The 20,639-nt window shown below is 36.9% G+C and overlaps 1 protein-coding gene across 1 annotated transcript in view; it reads right to left on the bottom strand.

The window, feature by feature from the left end:
- KCND2 (potassium voltage-gated channel subfamily D member 2) overlaps positions 1-20,639 on the bottom strand; it is a 477,387-nt gene that overhangs the window by 389,684 nt on the left and 67,064 nt on the right. The window lies entirely within an intron of this gene.

Genomic DNA, 20,639 nt, shown 5'->3' with positions numbered 1-20,639 from the left:
CAAACTAAAAGAACAGAGAGAGAGGACGAGAGTGCTGCGAAATAGGAGATGCTTAGTCCATGCAGGATAAGAATCACGGCAAGACAAGAAGCAGCTGATAGCAAGGGAGGGCGCGGATATGGGAATCGTGGTTTTTCCTGTTCCCGTTTCAGCGTTTTCTTGACTTGACCAATACGATGGCTTTTCAAAACTCCACACTTGGATACACCCAAACGGTGAGCCAGACTGGGGTTCTCTACTCTGATGGGCTATTTCGATTATGGCAACAGGATTTCACTTTGATGATCATCTCATTTCTCACCTAGCATCGTCATACGCTACTGCGGGACCTGTGATCCTTCAAAATATTCATGTACGATTTAAAACTCCCATTAAAATATCTTTAGATTTTATGTTTATTAAGAAAAACCCTGATACTCGCTGTTATCCTTAAAGTAGCGATGTTCTCAGCAGTGTCATTACGTTTATATGATGTTAAAGGCCTACGGACGAATGCATGTCCTTATTTCATGACATTGTGAAAAATGTTATAATTAGGTCATCACCAGGGATGACATTGTGTCTCCTCGGGGAGCATGTAACGTCCCAGTAGTTTTCCAGTACAGCGTTACTGATACGGGGTTGGCATAAAGGATTAGGTGCCCTCCCTTGGTTCAAGGTTAGCACACAGGAATCACAGAATTCATACTCCCATTGAGACTGGTTTGTCCTTTCTCATGACTTTTCCTCACCTAAATGAGTTATTTGATATCCTAGGAGCTCTTACCTCTAAAATATGACACTTAAAATGTTCCCGACCATAAGAATTTAGAAAAAACAGAAACACAATCAATGTTCTCTACGTATCTAGGTGTAGGTTGATTATGCACATTTGCTCGAGGGATTAGAGACATTTTGACTTGTAAGGAATTTTCATGGAGGAGTTGGTAATACTAAGTACAAGTACCTCAGAAATGATAAACGGTGATAAAAGATGATGAAGATGTGATTTGTACCGCATGAATTTTCTACTAGAAGAGTCTTGGATGCTAGTAAGCTTCAGTAAAAAAGCAAGCAAGGGAGTGAAGGTCACTTCTTGCTTCTTTAGACTGATTTAGCTCAAGAAAAATAGTTTGCCAGAATATTGACTTGATGACTCCTTCATTCCTTCCAAAAACATGTGTCTTAATATTATTCACTTGGACATATTTTTTGATACTTATCAAAACTAATAAATATTATAGCTTACATAATGTGTATCTCATATATAAAATGTTTGTGATAAATTTTCCTTAAAGAATTTCTTTTTTCGGGGGGGGGGGGTATCCCGGGTGGCTCAGCAGTTTAGTGCCACCTTCAGTCCAGGATGTGATCCTGGAGACCTGGGATCAAGTCCAGCATCTGCTTCTCCCTCCTCCTGTGTCTCTGCCTGCCCCCCACCTCTCTAATAAATAAATAAAACCTTTTTTTCTTAAATAATTTTTTTTCTTAAAGAATTTCTAATTAAAGTTGCTAAAGCAAAATAAAAAAATCTCTCAAAGCATATTTGCCTTTACCAAGTAAGGGTCTCCTTAGTCACAGGGTTTTTTACGTGTGTGCACCCATTTATGCAATAGCTGCCTTATGCAAAAGACAAGATTATCTAAAAGAAACCTCCATGAATAGCAAATGGCTGAGATTTATTTTTCCCTTAGAACTGAGGCTGAAGCCACTTCCAAATAAACTGTCTGATTTTTTTATACTTTTTATCAATTTCTTTAAAAAGAACAATAATTAACTCACTACTTGTTCATGTAAATAACACCTTTATCATGAAAAAAATAATTTTCTAGAAAAGTGGCCCTTTTTTTTTGCATTTTTGCAAATCTCTTTAATGATTGGCTTGACAGAGGAGAGCAGGCTTTGCTTATCTGTTGCTGTATTCAATCTGTTGAGATATGCTCTTTTGGTTGAAATATATGAAGACAATCCTGCCTCACACAGATAAATATTTGGGAAGGAAGGAAGGAATGGTATATTTTAATAGCATTTTCAGATAACTGCGGATATTCCTTTTTGATACTATACCAAATCTTGACAAGTGGCAGTTTATAAAAGATTAGTTACAAGGTGGGATCTGAAACCACCTCAATGAATTTTTCATTTTCTCTTACATTAAAATCTATTCCTCTAGCTTACATGTTGAATGGGCCTTTTGCCCGTGCATGATTTTGCAACATCCTGCATTGGACAACTATTAAATATTAGTTCCCTGAGTTATATTCATTTTTCAAATGTTGACACATTTCAAGATCATATCATATTATATACGCAAAAATATATATAATATATATTAAAATTTTTTTCAACATCACCACCAATCATACCAGAAAAGTCTTTAGGTATAAGGAGGTTGTAAACCTCATAGGAATGGTTATACAAGGCTCATTTCATTAATTTTTGAGAAAATGCCAAATACCCGCATCTGAATAACCATAGTTGGCATGTCAGTTGTTCTTCCAAAAAAAATAAAAAATAAAAATAAAGGCATTATATAAAAAAAGTGGCTAATTTAGTTTGCCACTTGAACAAACTGTCTCTTCTTGAGACAATCAGGGTATTTTGTTTAAAGAGATGCTTTATGCATATTTAGCATTTCATCGCAGGGCATATTTAAACATTAAAAACCTCAAAAATTGAGACTTAATGAAATGAATAGCTTTTCACTGCTTCCATATTGTTAAGTGAAACTGGCTTTAAATTTTAATGTAAATATAACAGTCTGGTGCCACTGCCTTCATTTGTGCTAAGGTACCTTCTTTACTCATTGTTTTTGCAGCATCTGTGCAACTATCAATACAGTGAAAAAGGCAAGTAATGCCCTAGAATATTATTTAAATAGTTTGTGTGAATTCCCTAAAAGCATTTCAGAAACCCCCAGAGGTTTGTGGAGCACAATCTGAGCACCCCTGTACTAGCTCAAAACCCTGAGCTCTGAGACCCATCATGTTCAATGGTCTACCAGATGTCCTACAGGCACCATTATTTCAAGAATCTTAATTGATTAATGATCATATGATCATTGGTTATTCCTTTTTCCCCAAGCTGTTTCTCTGTCGTTTCCTATCTTAGGTAGCATCCTTATTCAAGTCATTAAAGTCAGAAATCTAGGAGTCACTCTTGATTTTTCTTTCTCCTTAAAGCCTTATATCTAATTAGTCAGTAGGCCCAATCTATCCCATATATTCATTTCTGTCCAACACTATTAAGATTGAATTAGTTCAAGCCTTCAGCATCTCAAAAAATTGACATGTAACTAGTTTTCTTCCCCCAGTCCCCTTCTCCTCCTACTGATACTCCCTCTACTAACGTTAGCTTTTGAAAAAGCAAATTTAAATAATGCAATATTGAGAGATGAGGCTCTTGTCAAATAGAACTGGCCTCAACTCCCAGCTGAGTGACCTTGGCAAATTATTCAGGCTCTGTGTGTTACACTGCTTGCCTTTGTAATGGGGGAAAAAAGTGAAGGTATTTAGCACATAAGGTTGCAAAGACAGATAATTCATATAAAGCATTATCTAGATTCATAGAAAGTATTATCCCATAGCCTGATATCTAGCAGGTTGATGATAAATGTTAAGAATTGTCAGTTCTCTCCTTAAAATTCTTCTCATTTTGTTGTAAATATTATCTGATATGTTTTTCTCACTCCTAGATGATGTTCTCCTTGAGGTTAGAAGCTCTAATGTATCTTCACTTTGTGCCCAGGGCATAGTAATCATTTGAACCATGGTTGATGCTTAATAATGATCAGTTAATGAATGCAGAGTTTCCTCTGAATTACCTACAAATGTAGACTTAGTTTAGTACTATTTGAATTTTTTAAGTCATATGTGTCAATTCTTTAAGAGTCTACCTGATTACTAGAAGAAAATATAATTATGTAAATGCACATAAACTAAATTACATACTAGGATTAATCTGCTGACTTATTATCCCAGGTTGGAAAAATCCCAAGCCATTTTAGACATTTTCAAAAGCTGTTTCGTCCCAAAGACTCATAAAAGCAAAGGTTTTAACCTGTCCTTGTTGGGTCGGCTTGAAGATACATGATTATCATGTATGCATTTTAGGGGGAAGAATGTCTACGGCTTCCTTCATAGTCTCAAGAGAGGTCTGTGACCCAGACAAGGTGAACAGCCTCCGCTGTAGAAGATGGCAGGGCACGTAACACCCGGAGTTGGCGCAGTCCATGACCAACAGAGAGAGTTATCTCTTAGCGTGCAAACATTTTGGAACGTGTCAAATCACACAGCGAAGACAACTGCCTGCCAGGCCTACATTTATCTGAACTTTGAAAATAAATCATATGAAGTCCACAACCCTGAACCCAAGTACCTGATCTCTGAACAAGAGCCAATAAATAAAACTGTTAAATCACAGTGCCAGCTTTACTGCACGCTTCTTTGCAGCGAATTTTTTATTTGTTGCCAACACTGCTGGGGGCTCAGAGAGAGTCTGTGCTGACTATAACCTTGAATTTCGTCTGTGTGTGTATTCTCTTGGATTTATTTAAACAAGTCAATTTTTAAAAGCATATGCAGGATACATAATACATAACGTATAATACGTACTATGACTATACCTTCTAAAACACATGTAATATGTCAATCATAATATGCAATATAAAGTTTATGCAATACATAATGCATAATATACAACGATGCTTTCTAAATATTTATGGATTTTCTACAGTAACAAAATAATTTGCATATGTGATACAGATAATTCTATCAGAGTTTAATAAGTATAATTGGGTTAAAGTTATTACTCTATCAATAATTAAAGTCCATTTATATTTCAGTGACTAGGGGATCCCTGGGTGGCGCAGCGGTTTGGCGCCTGCCTTTGGCCCAGGGCGTGATCCTGGAGACCCGGGATCGAGTCCCACGTCGGGCTCCCGGTGCATGGAGCCTGCTTCTCCCTCTGCCTGTGTCTCTGCCTCTCTCACTCTCTCTGTGACTATCATAAATAAAATAAAAAAAATATATATATATTTCAGTGACTACACTTAAATATTTTTACAACATTTAATAGGCATATACTAGTTTAAGGTCGATTTTTCTTTGGACTCTTTTTTGTGTTGGTGCAGTTTATATGTAATTTTTAATGTTTAAATATACAAAGTGGACCTGGGGGTATATTACTTAAATCAGTATTTAGCAGAATAGAAGTATGACTGGAACCACAATTTAGGACTTGGCAATTAATTTTACTTGCAGCATATGTTAAAAAGTGTTCAGTTACAGGCTATCAAGTGAATAGAAATCTGTCCCTAAGTTCAAATTTTCTAAGGAGCTGAGGTAGAAGTAACATGGATATTATAAGCATAAACACTCTGAAATCAAACACACTGATTAAAAGTTCACAGGATTGCCTCTAAATTCACTAATGAAAAAGTCATCATACTGAAGTAATCATTATCAACTTTTCCACCTTTATTATCTGTTCTTGTCTGCTTCATAAAAATTAGAAAATTAAATGCAAGATCTCTCCGTTAGTGCACTGTTAAAGCTGTAAATTTAAAAACAAATCAGAGAATATGAAAGTTAAGATCCTCTTAGTAACATTAACTTGTCCGACACTGATTATATATAATTCCTGAATTGCTGGTTAGTGTTCTAAATGTACACTTTATTATAAGGCACAAGAAATGTAAGGAAATTGATGTTGTTATGAAAACCCTAACTTTTTACTTTCTTGAGTCATGAGGGTTGAAATTTGCAATCCTAACGTGGTATTAGCATGGGATTCTAAATCTAATAAAACAAACTGGCTGAGAAAATGAACTATGCTCACTCAGTAAAAATGATGTCTGTTTTCTTGAATGGAACACTTACAGCACCTGCCTTTAAATGTAACAGATGAAAACTTTAATAATTTAGTAGTTTTTCTAAACACTCATAAAAGTTATCTCATAAAGTGATAGTATTATATACGCCTGCAAAATCTATAAAACTTTATGTATGTAATGTTATATAAAATTATCAAAATTCCTAACCATTAAATAATGTGGGCAAATTCATATAGCATCTATACATATAAAATATATAATTAATGCAGTTACTGTTCGTTACATTTGTAAAGGTACCAAAAAAGTACTATATGGAAGGAATAATAGGTAAGATGAAGATTTCGTGGTTATGTAGATATCTGTAATGGGCCACAGATTAAAAGGAATAAAGGGTAGCCCAACAACTACCATAAATAATAAATAATAGTGAAATTAAAGCCCTGAGGGGGCCACTCTTTGTATGTAAATGCTTGGTGATAAAAGTATCTAGAACAGTATCTGGGTTATAATAGCTGCTTAAAAGCGTTTGTTGGGTTGGGGTGCCTGTGTGACTCATCGGGTTGAGCATCGGGATCTCCGTTTCGTATCCGATCATGATCTCAGGGCTGTGGGACTGAGCCCTGCGTGTCAGGCTCCACCCTGAGGGCGGAGTCTGCTTGAGATCCTCTCTCTCTCCCTCTCACTCTACCCCTCCTCCTGCTCTCTCTCTCTCTCCGTCTAAAAATAAAGAAGTAAAACCTTAAAAACAAAGAACATTTGTTGGGTAAATAAACTCGCATAGTATCTTCAATAATATAGAACCTGAAAAGCTTCCCCTTTAATGGATGGTTAGGTTCCCTATGAAAGATGTAGCAGCAGAGCATATCTGAGTAACCAGCATAGTAGCTACACACTCCGGCGGTGGGGAGCGGGGAAGAAAATCAGAATCAAGGTGTGTTTGCAGCGATCTGTCTAAGGATATTATTTGAGACTGCACACCAGGCCATTTTACTAGTATTCATCTCACTAGGTTAAACAACAAACAGATGCATTGGGGCACCTGGGCGGCCGTTGAGCGTCTGCCTTTGGCTCACGGGGCGATCCCAGGATCCTGGGATCCTTGTGGGGATCCTGCTTTTCCCTCTGCCTGTGTCTCTGCCTCTCTGTGTGTCTCTTGTGAATAAATATCATCTTAAAAAAAAAAAGACAGATGCATTAATTCCAGAAAGACAGTATTAAAAGGTCCACATTCCCTGGGAATGCACCATGTGTGTGCTTGGGGGGAGGGTGAGGAGGAGGGGAGGCTGCGTAGCTTAGACATGTGGTGATGCTGGTACTGAGGCCCTTACGCTTCTCACACAACCTCAGGTGTCCATCTAATTATCCCATGGGGGGCATCAGGGAACCATGGGAGATCTTCCTGATATGGACGTACAAGAACAACAAAAGTAAATTTCTCCACTGAGAGACAGGCTGTGACATAAATGGGAGACATGATGAGATATTTAAGGAGTGGAAGTGATACCCATTCTAGCGTGGGCCGATTAAAATTATTCCTCAAAACTTATATTTAATAAATATTTATTAGAGGACTTGGTATATGATTATGGACTATCTAGGCAGGCTACTTGGGTTCAAATCCTGCTCTACGGCCAGGGGTATGCTGAGGAGGCAGGCATGACCTTTCTTCCAAGCACATTATAATAAACTACGAGAACTAAGTTAGCAACAGTAAAACAAAGACGTATAAATTTAGAGATACGCGTCTTCTGTTTCTAAAAAGCAGAGTTTATGAATAATCCCTAAACATATGTCTGATAACGGCAAAAGCAGCATATCCTAAGGCGCGCCAGGGTAAGACTCTTTCTTTTTGGTCTTTCAGGTCACTTGGTAGAGAACACATTGGATCTGGGAAAATGCATTCATTCCCACCGAGGTTGTGAGGTCTGGCCCACCCAGGGCAGAGCCACCTGGCTGCTCTGATCTCCTTGTACCAGGAGAACGGCTTCTTAGCGACCTCATAGGCACCAAGGTACCTAGTGCTAAACGCCTCCTTAGATAAGGTCTGCATTTTTATCAAGGTTCTTATTGTCTTGGACAAGGCACATGCATGCACTGCCTTCGTTTGGTCCTAAGTGGATAACCTGTCCAGTCCTTAAATATCATTTGAACAATAACGTAATCACGACGTGATTAGAGAAAGCCCTCCAAAGCCATGCCCCTACTCATCTTCCTAGGGAGGCGTCTTAGTCTGTGTAGGCTGCTGTCACACAATACCATAGCCTGGGTGGGCGGCTTACAACCTCAAAACCTCCCTCTCACAGCACTGGAGGCCGGGACTCAGGGATCGGGGCACAGCACATTCGGGGTCTGGTGCTAGCCTGCCTCCTGTCCTCAGGACCTTCCGGCTGTGACCTCACAGGGCAGAAGTAAGCTAGCTCACTCTCCAGGCTCTCCTTCCACAAGGTCACTAATCTTGTGCCCTGTTGATGGAAATATAAAATGATGCAGCTGCTCTCTCTAGAAGACTGTAAAGTCATTCCCCTCCCCCGCCCAAAAAAAATTTAAAAATAGAATTACCATATGATCCAGCAATTCCACTCCTGGGTGTCTATCTACATGCAAAAGTACTAAAAGCGGCGTCTCTAAGAGATATCTGTACACTCGTATTCCTGGAAGCGTGATTCACAATCATGAAAAGGTGGAAATGTCCATCGATGGATGAATGGGTAAATAAAATGTGGTATTTTCACTCAATAGAATATTATTGGGCCTTAAAGAGGAAGGACACTCTGACACATGGTACAACGTAGAACAGACCTTGAGAACATCATGCCAAGTGAAATGGGCTGAGCACTAAAAGAGACTCACTGTGTATGACGGCACGTCCAGGAGAGACCTGGAGATCACAGAAGTTCGGTGGTGGCTGCTAGGGCACGGGAGGGGCAGGAATGCAGGGTCGCTCAGCGGGTACAGGGTTTCAGTGTGGGGAAGAGGAGGTATTTCTGGAGATTGGTTGAGCGATAAGGTAAATATATTTAACAACACTGACCTATATACTTAAAATGGTGAAGAGAGTAGATTTTGTTACGTGCATTTTGCCACAATTAAAAATAATCCAGACTCGGTTAAAAAGAAAGGCGGTATCTCCCCGCTACTGCTTACACTGGATCAGTCAACAACTCATCCCTCAAATTTTAGAACTTTTTACTCAAACTGTTCTGAATTTCAGGCATCTCAATGCTATTATTTTGGTTCTTCAAAGAAATTATGTCCCAAGTACCTGCCTAAGACCGTGCCTTGCAGTTTTTGTTTTCTGAGGTAAGAGAGAGGTCTGCTCATTTTTCTTATAATCCTTGACCTATTCATACTTTAAGATCAATTCAACACTTCTCCCCCCACCCCGTGAGGTCTTCTCTCTTTGACTGTGCTGACACTCTTTCCTCTGGGCTACCATTATGTCTTGCAAGTAACTCATTTATTGCATTTACTGCCCAATTAGATTTATACTAGCTGTGAGCAGCTTAAGGGGAAGGATGCTTCATATTCATCTGTGTGTCCCAAGAACTCAGCAGAGAGCCAAGCAAGAAATAGAAGTTCAGGATTTATTTATAGGATGTTGCTGAAGCCGTCTCTTGTAAAACCGCCTTATTAAATAATTGTGAAATAAGCTCCTCTTAGGGATCAGGACTATGGGAGAGTAAAAGCTCACCTCCTCCTTTTTTACTAAATAACATATTATTTTACTGAATAATATGATAGAATTCCATTTTTCTCGTTTGCCTCGAGTGCCAGGAAGCTAAATGCCAAATGTTTGTCCTAAATTAAAGCTTACCCCCAGCATTAGTAATCTAGTATGAGTAATCTGGTATTATTCCACCACTACCCCACCTCGGCTTGTCCCTGCGTCTGTGCTATCGTAACATTATCTTGTTATAAACTGCCTCAAGTCTATTTTGGAAGGAAGTGAGATATGATTAAAATATGTAAAATATGCAATATGAGGCTAAATATGAAGGTGCTGTTTTAAAGCTGTTCTCTTTAGTTTCCTTTCTTTGTTCCATGAATAATGTTTCCTACGGTATAATGAAGATAACGGGAAATATGATTTCCTCGTAACAATCTTAAACTGTAGAATTTATTAGAGCTATATCTAGATGTAGATTCAGGATAACTGTGACTCTTTGAGCAAGTCATTTGAATACTTAGATGAATTCCAGTGTTGAAATGTATTTCAAGCTCATTCCTACTCTCGTTGCTATTCACTCTCTGAAAAATACGCACTTGACTAAATCTTCTGTGTCTTGCAAGGCATACGGTACCTCAGTAGTCTGTCCCTCCTGTGAAACAACATTATCTGCCCATCCAGTGCCAGGAGAGCTTACACTGATCCATCCATTTTCCACATTTTCATAATACCACAGAGTTCCTGCTTCTAATTTAACATCTAGTAACACATCAACTTTGGGATGGAACAACTAATACATTTATAAGCACATATTCTCCTTGGCACACATTTGGACTGCATTTCCCAGCCTCTCTGCATCTGAGTGGATCGTCTGACTTGTTCTGGCCAGTGGCAAGTAGGCAAACATGATGCTCACCACTTTGATGCTGACCTGTATACCTTTTTTTTTTTTTTTACAAGATTTTATTTATTTATTGACACAGAGAAAGAGAGGGAGAGCACAAGCAGGGGGAACAGCAGAGGGAGAGGGAGAAGCAGACTCCCCACTGAGCAGGGACCCCAATGTGGGGCTCAATCCCAGGACCCTGGAATCATGACCTGAGCTGAAGGCAGAGGTTCAACTGACCAAGCCACCCAGGCATCCCTATACAACTTTTTAAATGCTTTGTGCACTCTCCCTCTTTGTACTCTTCTACTGGCCATATGAACAGGACCCAACAACAACTATAAGATTCTAGGGAACTGCACAGTCCTAGGTGCCTCAGTGACTGTATAGATGAAGCTCTTCCCTCCATCCCTTCTTTTCCCAGGGTCATTTTTTACTTCTCTCATTGATCATAAAAGACCATAAATATATCTCAATCCTCTATATGACTAGAACAGCTGGGTGGCTAAGGCAGTTCAGCCCCCAACTCTTGCTTTCCGCTCAGGTCATCATCTCATGGATGGTGGGATACAGCCTGGCATCAGGCTCTGTGCTCAACCTGACATATTCTCTCCCTCTGCTCCTCTTCCACTCGTACTCTCTTTCCCTCTCATAATAAATAAATCTTAAAAATTCTCTATACAACCAACGACAATTATTTAGTAACATTCATCCAACATCACTATATTTTAGTAGAAAATACGTTATCATCTTCCAACTTGTCATACCGTCATTCAATTATGTGCATTTCACTATTCATTAAATATTCTCAATAATTAATATGTTTATATGCTATCCAATGATCAGGCTAGTTATATACCCACATAATTTAAGAAAAAAAACCCCAAAAATTAACGCTTACTTTAGTACTCACTAAAAAAGAAAATGATAATGTTCATATTTTCCTCTTTTGACTGTTGTTCCGAGTGTTATAATAAGTGATATAGAGCTGGAAATTGAAAAAAGGAAACTCTCTAAGAGTCCACAAGCACATTTTTGAGTCACTGAAATAACACACAGTTGGTGTATGAATGAGTTCATGAATCATTTATCAGTGGTGATAGAAATAGATATTATTTACCTCAGAAGTCTAGCTTTGTTGTGGTACCTTGTAAAGATGTTCAGTATTTGAATCTCTACTTTCAGGGGAGAGAACTAACATTAATTAGATGCTTATTCTGTGCCTGGTGCTTTACATAAACCATTGTTCTTACCCCTTACGATAACTCTGTGAGGTAGTAATTTTTCTCCCCGTTGCAGAGATGAAACACTTCAATAAAGAACTCGGCTCATAGATGGCAGCGCTGCGACTGGAACCCACAACTGCCTTATTCTTTCATACTTTTTCTTTCTAACACAGAACTCTCTCTAGCACTGCTCATCTACATATTTTTTATGATGCTTTAATTTGAAGCATTTTTTTCTCTACCCTATCAACATTTAAGTCAATTAGTTGTTATTATTTAATGAGTTTCTACATTACACTAGCCATAATCAAGTTTTAAAAATCACATAAGAGACTGCCTTTCATCAATGTGGTCACTTCCATTCTTATGACTGTTTCTATATCATTTTTCTTCCCTGGTCCCTATAAATTCTAGCTTTTACTCTATTGTCATTAGATTTTACCACTCAGTACCTTCATTGTTGCAGTCACTAGATGATCTTGCAATTAACTCCTGCATGTTTCTCAAGGACTTTAGCTCCTGTCTCTCTTCCAATATAACTCTTGATTTAATTATAGATAATTTCCATATATACATATACAATCCTTCCTGAAATTTGGCCTTTGGTTGCTTGCTCTTCTTTCCTCTAAAAATCTTGTCTTCTGCGTTATTTTAATCAATCAACATCCTGGTCATTTCTAGGCCTATTCATTACAGGGAATGTCCATACTTCCATAACCTGTTTCATGCATCTAGTTCTTTGATCATCATCTCCTATCTTTTCAGCTCATTTGCTCTAGTATCTCAACTCTAACGATCATTTGATCCCACGGGGACCATCAATCAATTGGACTATAAACATCTCAATGCCCCTCAATAACCTTTACTAGGCAAAACTACAATCCTGCTGAAATCTAACTCTTGGCCTCTTCAACACCTACACATAGGCAGCTAAATACGGATGCAGAAATACACAATAGCTCCGAATGATCTCACCTTAAATTCAGTTTGAGAAACTGTTGGAGATCCCCTACGGCTGCCCACAATCCACTGTATTTCACTAGTTCATGTACTTTCTACTACTATCCCAGAGGACTATTCCATACCTACTCCTTTCTTCTTTAAAGACCTTTTTTTTTTCTTTCAGAAAGAGAGTGTGAGAGAGAGCACAAGAGAGGGAAAAGACAAACAGACTCCTCACTGAGCTGAGTGGGGAGCCCAACATGGAGCTTGATCCCATTAACCCAAGGGCCCCAGGACAATGACTGGAGCTGAAGGCAAATGTTTAACTGACTGAGCCACCCAAGTGCCCCTTTTCTCTTTTCTTCTTAAATTTCCCATACCTCCATCCTAATACCTCTATCACTCCAATTTGATGATTTTGTTTCTTTTTTTCACTGAGAAAATTAAAGCAACTAGAAAATCTCTGGGAACTCTTATAGTTACATACATATATCAATTCACAACTGAACTATATATTTTGCTTTCTCTCAGGTTTCTGGAAATAAATGATATTTACTCCTTTCTAAAACCTTCCCTTGTGCACTAAATACAATTGCCTGTCACTTACCCAAGAATCACATAATGGAATTTATTCCCCTTCATCTGGATTATTGTTTTTTCTTATGTCATAAGGATGAACACGACAAGTAAAAAATGTTCTTCTTTTCCCATCTTAAAAAAATCCTCCGTTAAGTCCCATTTCATGCAACAACCGTAACTCTGATTATCTTTTCCCTTTTGCAGCAAACTATCTTGAGATATTTGACTATACTCAGTAACACTGAATTCCATTTCTCCTCTTCTTCCTTAATCCTTGCCAATCAGATTTTTCCTGATTATTACACCAAAACTATTCTTGTCAAGATAACCAATTACATCCAAATTGCTACGCCCAATGGTCACTTTTCAGTTCTTGAAACTTGTCAAGTGTATTGCCCTTGATATGTTTTCTTCACTTAGCTTCCATTATACCACACTCGTGCTTCTCTTCTAACATTATTGTTCCACCTCAATCTCCTTTGTTGGTTTCTCTTCCTCTTTCAGATCTCTTACTGCTGGAGTTCCCTGATCTTAGTTCTTTATCCTTTCCTCTTCTCTGTCTATATTCACTACACTGTTACTTCAATCAGCACATGACCTTTAATAACAGCAATATGCCCATATCATCCAAATTTATATGTCTTGCCCAGATGTGTCTTCTGAACTTCAAACTCATATATGTGACTGCCTACTTGACAGATCTACTACGTTGTCAAATAGATATTTCCAAATCAACAGGTGCGAAACTGAACTTCTCATCCCCCTTGTCCTTGCAAACCTATTTTACTGAGTCTTTTCCATTTCTCACTTATTTTTTTAAAGATTTTATTTATTTATTCATGAGAGACACAGAGAGAGAGGCAGAGACATAGGCAGAGGGAGAAGCAGGCTCCCTGCAGGGAGCCTGATGTGGGACTAGATCCTGGGACCCCCGGGACACGCCCTGAGCTGAAAGCAGATGCTCAACTACTAAGCCACCCAGGTATCCCTCCATTTCTCACTTAAATGGATGGCCCATCCTTTCAGTTGCTGAAACAAAAATCTTGGCTTCGTTCCAGATTTTTCCATTCTCACATTCATACCCAGTTTGTTAGAACTCTTGTTGTAATATCTTAAAATATAGCCAGAATGCAATCTGCAAAATTCCCATTGCTACTACCTTGATACCAAGCCATCATTATTACTATAAAGATTACTATAATCATTCATTAACTGGTTCCTGTTTCCATCTACCTGCAAACTCGCTCAACAGTCAAAATAGATCCAAATGAGATCACATCTTTCCTCTGCTCCAAACTGTCTACCGGTTCCTCTTTTCAAAGTAAAACTCAAGTCACAACAATACACTACAGTGATGACAAGATCAGGCTCCCCTTCTTTTCTGATCTAACCATTTTCTCACTCATTCAACTCCAACCACCTGACTGGACAGTAATATCCAGTGAATTTACTAGGCATATTTATGATTTATAGGCTTGTGCTAGCATAACTCCTTCTTGAAATGTTGTCTTCTAGATAACTGCTTGCTTATTCTCTTGAAGTATTTCAAGTCTTTGCTCAGATGCCAGATGCCACATTCTCAATAAGGTCAACTCTGACCAGCTAAGTAAAAACGCAACCTGATTCCCTTCCCTTTTCCCCTGCTCTGTGTTTTCATTAACACTTACCACTTCCTGTTTTCTAAATAGTTTATGTGTGTTCCCCTAATGTAACCCCAGTGTCCACAACAGTCCTAGACACATTATAGATACTCAATAGACATATAAAATAATAAATGTTTAAAATAACATAGTGTAAGTTTGGTCAAAACCACACAAGCATGCATGTGCACACACATACAAGCTCTAGAAAGCTGGAAATTTGTCCTTGGTAATTGAAATACAATGATCCACATCTAAAGGATAATTTATAATTCTATATATGAAACAACAGACTCTCAAAATCGTAAAGAACCTTTAAGGTTATATAATCCAGTCATGCATGCAATGTTTATATTTCTACATGTTTTCCCATATTAAATTTCTGGTCTATTCTCGAATACTGTGGTAACAGGGGACCTTTTACATGGTTTGCAGTGAGAAAATTGAAAGTCAAGGTTATTTAATGTTGCCTAAGATTACATGGCAATTAAAGAAAATAACAATGTTAGAATCAGAAACCAGTTCTCTTGCCTACTAGACTAATGCCCTTCACCATATTATTATTCTGTATAGAAACCTTTAGTGCATTTAAATATATGTTTACTGAATAAACCAAATGACTACCATAATAAATGACAATTTATACAATATTTATTCAACTAAAGTCAGATTTAAAACTTTATTAAGAGTCTGTATATACAGACAAGCCTCAAGAACATGAAAAACACTCATCTAAATATTATGTCTGAATTGTGAAGTGTTTCATATTTTAATTAGGTTTTGAACTTCTGCTCAGTGTAGCACACTGTGATACAAATAATTTTTTTTAAAGTTTTAAAATTGTAAGAGACAATGAAATATTCATAATTAGGATGCCTAAATACAACACAGCAATCATGAATAACAACTCTAAGTATTCAGTAATACCATTAAATTCTTTGAATTTCTAAAGATCTTCATATCAGAATTCTCTTGTGTAAAGATGTTATATTTAATGGATTAAAGGACAATTTTTATTACTGTGAGACTCTGAAATGTAAAACAGCTTGACATTTTTGATTCACCATGTCAGTTTATCATGTTCAAATAGACTTTATTCTGTGCAGCTTAATAAAAACTTTTTAAAACTTCAAAAGAACAGAGTGCCTTAGAATCATTTCTCAGAAGGAGCAAGTTCTTGATACTATGTCAGAAAATAGAAAAATTTTGTTTTCAAAGCAACAAACACACCTCATTAAAATCTCTGTAAACTAATTCTCATCGACTATCTTTTCCTTCAAAGACTTCCTATACTTGTGTTGTTTTGCCATTATATATGTATTTTATATACATATGTTTGCTTAAATGTATTTTTATACACATGTGCATATTAGTTTCTTAGAAAATAGAAGTTAAGGAAATGTAACTTTAGAATGAGAAGGGAATTTACCAGTAATCTATTCCAACCTGATAATGTTTACTGATAGAGGAACAAAAATGAAATACATTTTAAAAACAACTTTGCAACACAACTCAGGTCTACTGACTCTTATTGCAGTGTTCTTTTTAGTACTCCATACTACTGCTTCCCTTGTATACATTAATCTGATAAAGCCTCACTAAATGGAGTCTTTGCTAGACTCTGATATTTTCTGTCATATACACAACAGGTTTGATAACCTCTGCTTGAATAGATTTAAAAATGACATCAACTTCAACTGCAAAAATTGCCACCTGCATGGAAATTCATTCACAATATCCTTCATGTTTTAAACCACCTGTATGCAAAAGTTAAATAAATGAAAGAACTGCGGTTGGTTTTCTAGATGAAGGAAAATAATATTATAGGACTATTCTTGTTTTAAAATTGAAATATAATATTTTCAAGGTATGGGTCCGATTCTGCAGTGTGATAAGTATAAATATGTGTAAAGTATAAGAAACACCTATTTTTTTTTCTGTTTTCCACAGATAAGTACAAAGAAAAAAATATGTCAAACCAAATGCTAAGTACTTGCAATGCATAGTCAATCTTCTCATTTTGAGTGGGGATACAGCATTTAGGGTTTAAAACACATCATTACTGGAGAGAAAATAATTTCTTGAGCCAGTGTTTATTTTAATTTTAGTATTCATTAAAATTGTCTAGTGACCCTTTGAAAAAATACATCAACATAATAAATGCCATATATGAAAAACTCACAGCTAACATCATACTCAGTAATGAAAAACTCTTCCTTTAGAATCAGGAATAAGACAAGATTTCCATCTCACCACTTTTATTCAACATCATAGTGGAAGTCTAGCCACAGCATTCAGGCAAGAAAAGGAATAAAAGGCAAGGAAGGAAGATAAGGAAGGTAAGAAGTAAAACTTTCACTATTTGCAGATGGCATAATATTATACACTGAAAACCCTAAAGATTCCACCAAAAACTACTAGAACTGATAAATGAATTCAGTAAAGTCACAGGTTATGAAACTAATATGCAGAATCTGCTGTATTTCTTTATACTAATAATGAAGTAGAGAAATTAAGAAAACAATCCCACTATAATTGCACCAAAAATAACAAAATACCTAGAAATAAATTCAACCAAGGAAATGAAAGACTTGTACTCCAAAAACTATGAAATGTTGATGAAAGAAATTGAAGAGGACACAAATAAATGGGAAGAAACTCCATGCTCATCTGCTGGAAGAACCAATATTGTCAAAAATGTCCACACTACTCAAAGCAATCTACTGATTAAATGCAATTCCTGGTTAGCCTGGGGGCTCAGTGCCACCTTCAGCCCAGAGTGTGATCCTGGAGACCCGGGATTCAGTTCCACGTCGGGCTCCCTTCATGGAGCCTGCTTCTCCCTCTGCCTGTGTCTCTGCTTCTCTCTCTCTCTCTCTCTCTCTGTGTCTCTCATGAATAAATAAATAAATAGATCTTTTTTTTAATGCAATTCCTACCAAAGCACTAATAGAATTTTTCACAGAAAGTAAAATGTGTATGGAAATACAACATACATTGAATAGACAAAGTAATCTTTGTAAAGCTGAAGGTGTCACAATCCCAGATTTCAAGATATACTACAAAGGTGTAGTAATCAAAACAGTCTAGTAAAGGCACAAAAATCAACAGATTTGAGAGCCCAGAAATAAATCCATAATTATATGGTCAGTTAAGCTTTGACAAAGGAGGCATGAATATATAATGGGGAAAAGACAGTCTCTTCAATAGATGGCCCTGGGAAATTTGGACAGCTACATGCAGAAGAATGAAACTGGACCTCTTTCTTACACCATACACAAAATAAACCCAAAATGGATTAAGGACCAAAATGTGAGAGCTAAAACCATAAAACTACTAGAAGAAAATTTAGGCGGTAATTTCTTTGACACTAGCCATAGAAACATTTTCCTAGAAATGACTCCTCGGGCAAAAGAAAGAAACAAAAGCAAGATTAAACTATTGGGACTACACCAAAGGGAACTATCAACTATACACAAAAGGAACTATCAACAAAACAGAAAGGTAATCTACTGAATGGAGAAGATATTTGCACCTGATATATCCAATTAGGGGTTAATATCCAAAATATATAAAGAACTTATACAACTCAACATGAAAAAAATTTAATAAATAATCTGATTTTTAAAATGGGCAGAGGACCTAAGTAGACATTTTTCCAAAGAGAGCATATAAATGGCTAAAAGGCACATGAAAAGATGCGCAACATCACTCAACCTCAGGAAAATGCAAATCAAAACCACAATGTCACCTCATACTTGTCAGAATGGTTAAATTAAAAAAAAAAAAAAAAAAAAAACAAGAAATACCAAGTGTTGGTGAAGATGTGGAGAAAAAGGAACCCTTGTGCACTACTGGTAGGAATGCAAGTTTGGATAAGCCACTGTGGAAAACAGTATGGAGATGCCTCAAAAAATTAAAAACTAGAAATCCCATATGATCCAATAATCTCATTACTGGGTGTTTACCCAAAGAAAGTGAAAACACTAATTTGAAAAGATATGTGCATCCTTATGTTTATTGCAGCATTATTAACAATAGGCAAGCCACGGAAGCAACCCAGTGTCCATCCATAGGTGAAGAGAGATAAAGAGAGATATATAGATACAATGGAACATTACTTGGCCATAAAAAGGAAGAAATCTTTCCATTTGCAACAACATGGATGGACCTAGGATATATAATGCTAAGTGAAAAAAGTCAGAGAACAACAAATACCATATGATTTCACTCATATGTGGAATTTAAGAAACAAAAATAAACAAAAAGAAAGGGACAAACAAAAAAACCAGACTCTAAAATATAGAGAACAAATTGATAGTTGCCAGAAGAAAAGCAGGTGGGGGGATTTGTGAAATAGATAAAGAGGCTGAAGGGTATACTTATGTTGATTGAACAGTGAGTAATATATAGAATTGTTGAATCATTATACTGGACACCTGAAACTAAGATAAAACTGTATGTTAATCATACATACATACATACATACATACATACATACATACTTACACACAGATAGATCGATAGACCCTTGTCAATCATACCCCTGCCTCCATTTGGAGATTTTAACAAGTATCCCAGCTGATACTTATGCACTGGGTATATCACTGCACTTTCCCCCTCATCTTGTCTGCCATCTACCACTAATACAACTTATTATTTCAGAAAAGTACTAAATCCAAGGGGAACTGGAATAACTAACTATCTCAACATGAAGAAGGATTTTATTGGCTTGATCAAAACTTAAAATCCAAATGGCTGGTGTCATTATCCATTTCTAGCATTCATATTATTGCCATTAAGCGTATCTGTAGGTTAATCAACTATAAGAAAAATAAATTTCTATGATACATGGAACTGGCTTTCCAAGAACAATGCCTTTTTCCTAGTGAAGAAGTTACATATACAAGTGCAAGAGAGAATGTGTCCAGGGACCTGGAAAGAGCTCAATTTAAGCCATATATGACTACAAGAATAAAAAAACAAAAGGAGGTGACAATCATGGAAGACAATATGGACAATTTAGGGGAATCTCAAGTCTAGGAGATGACTTGGAAATGTTTACAGCCATTATCCAATATAGTTTCCCATCCTCTCCTTACATAAATTATATAATATTCTTAACAAGGGGTTTGATGGCTTCTGATTGAATACTACTTACGATAAATAAATGGGAAGAGGGATTAAACAAAACAAAACAAGACAAACTGTCAACTCTATATATCCCACCTTAAACAACAGAGTTCAGCAAAAAAAAAGAAAAAAAAAACAAAAAACAAAAAAAAACTAGGATGTAAAAAAAAATAACTAAGATGTATAGTTTTGAGTTTTTACATCAAGATATGTTTACTAGGGATCCCTGGGTGGCGCAGCGGTTTGGCGCCTGCCTTTGGCCCAGGGCGCGATCCTGGAGACCCGGGATCGAATCCCACATCAGGCTCCTGGTGCATGGAGCCTGCTTCTCCCTCTGCCTATGTCTCTGCCTCTCTCTCTCTCTCTCTCTGTGACTATCATAAATAAATAAAATAAATAAAAAAATTAAAAAAAAGATATGTTTACTAAATTTGATTAAGTATTTGATCCAAACAAAACAAACCAAAATTCATGATTAAAATGAATGTAGTAATTAAATTGTGCTTCTAAAGCAGTAACTTGAGGGATGTTTTACTATGAGATGACAGTCCCCATCCTACCGCTGCCAGTGAAGGGAAGAAAGAAGTAAATTAAAAAAAAAAAAAGTCACAGAAAAACTATGTTTTGCTATCAGGGTCATTTCTATGACTCATAACTGGATTACTTCTTTTTTATTTTTATTTTTTTTTAAGGTTTAAAATGTAGCTTAAGAAGTTGATGCTGCATTACTGCTCCATTTCTCAGAAAAACCCTA

Source organism: Nyctereutes procyonoides, unplaced genomic scaffold (assembly GCF_905146905.1).
Source record: "Nyctereutes procyonoides isolate TBG_1078 unplaced genomic scaffold, NYPRO_anot_genome, whole genome shotgun sequence".
Lineage (NCBI taxonomy): Eukaryota > Metazoa > Chordata > Mammalia > Carnivora > Canidae > Nyctereutes > Nyctereutes procyonoides.
This window is presented reverse-complemented; position numbering and strand designations above follow the sequence as displayed.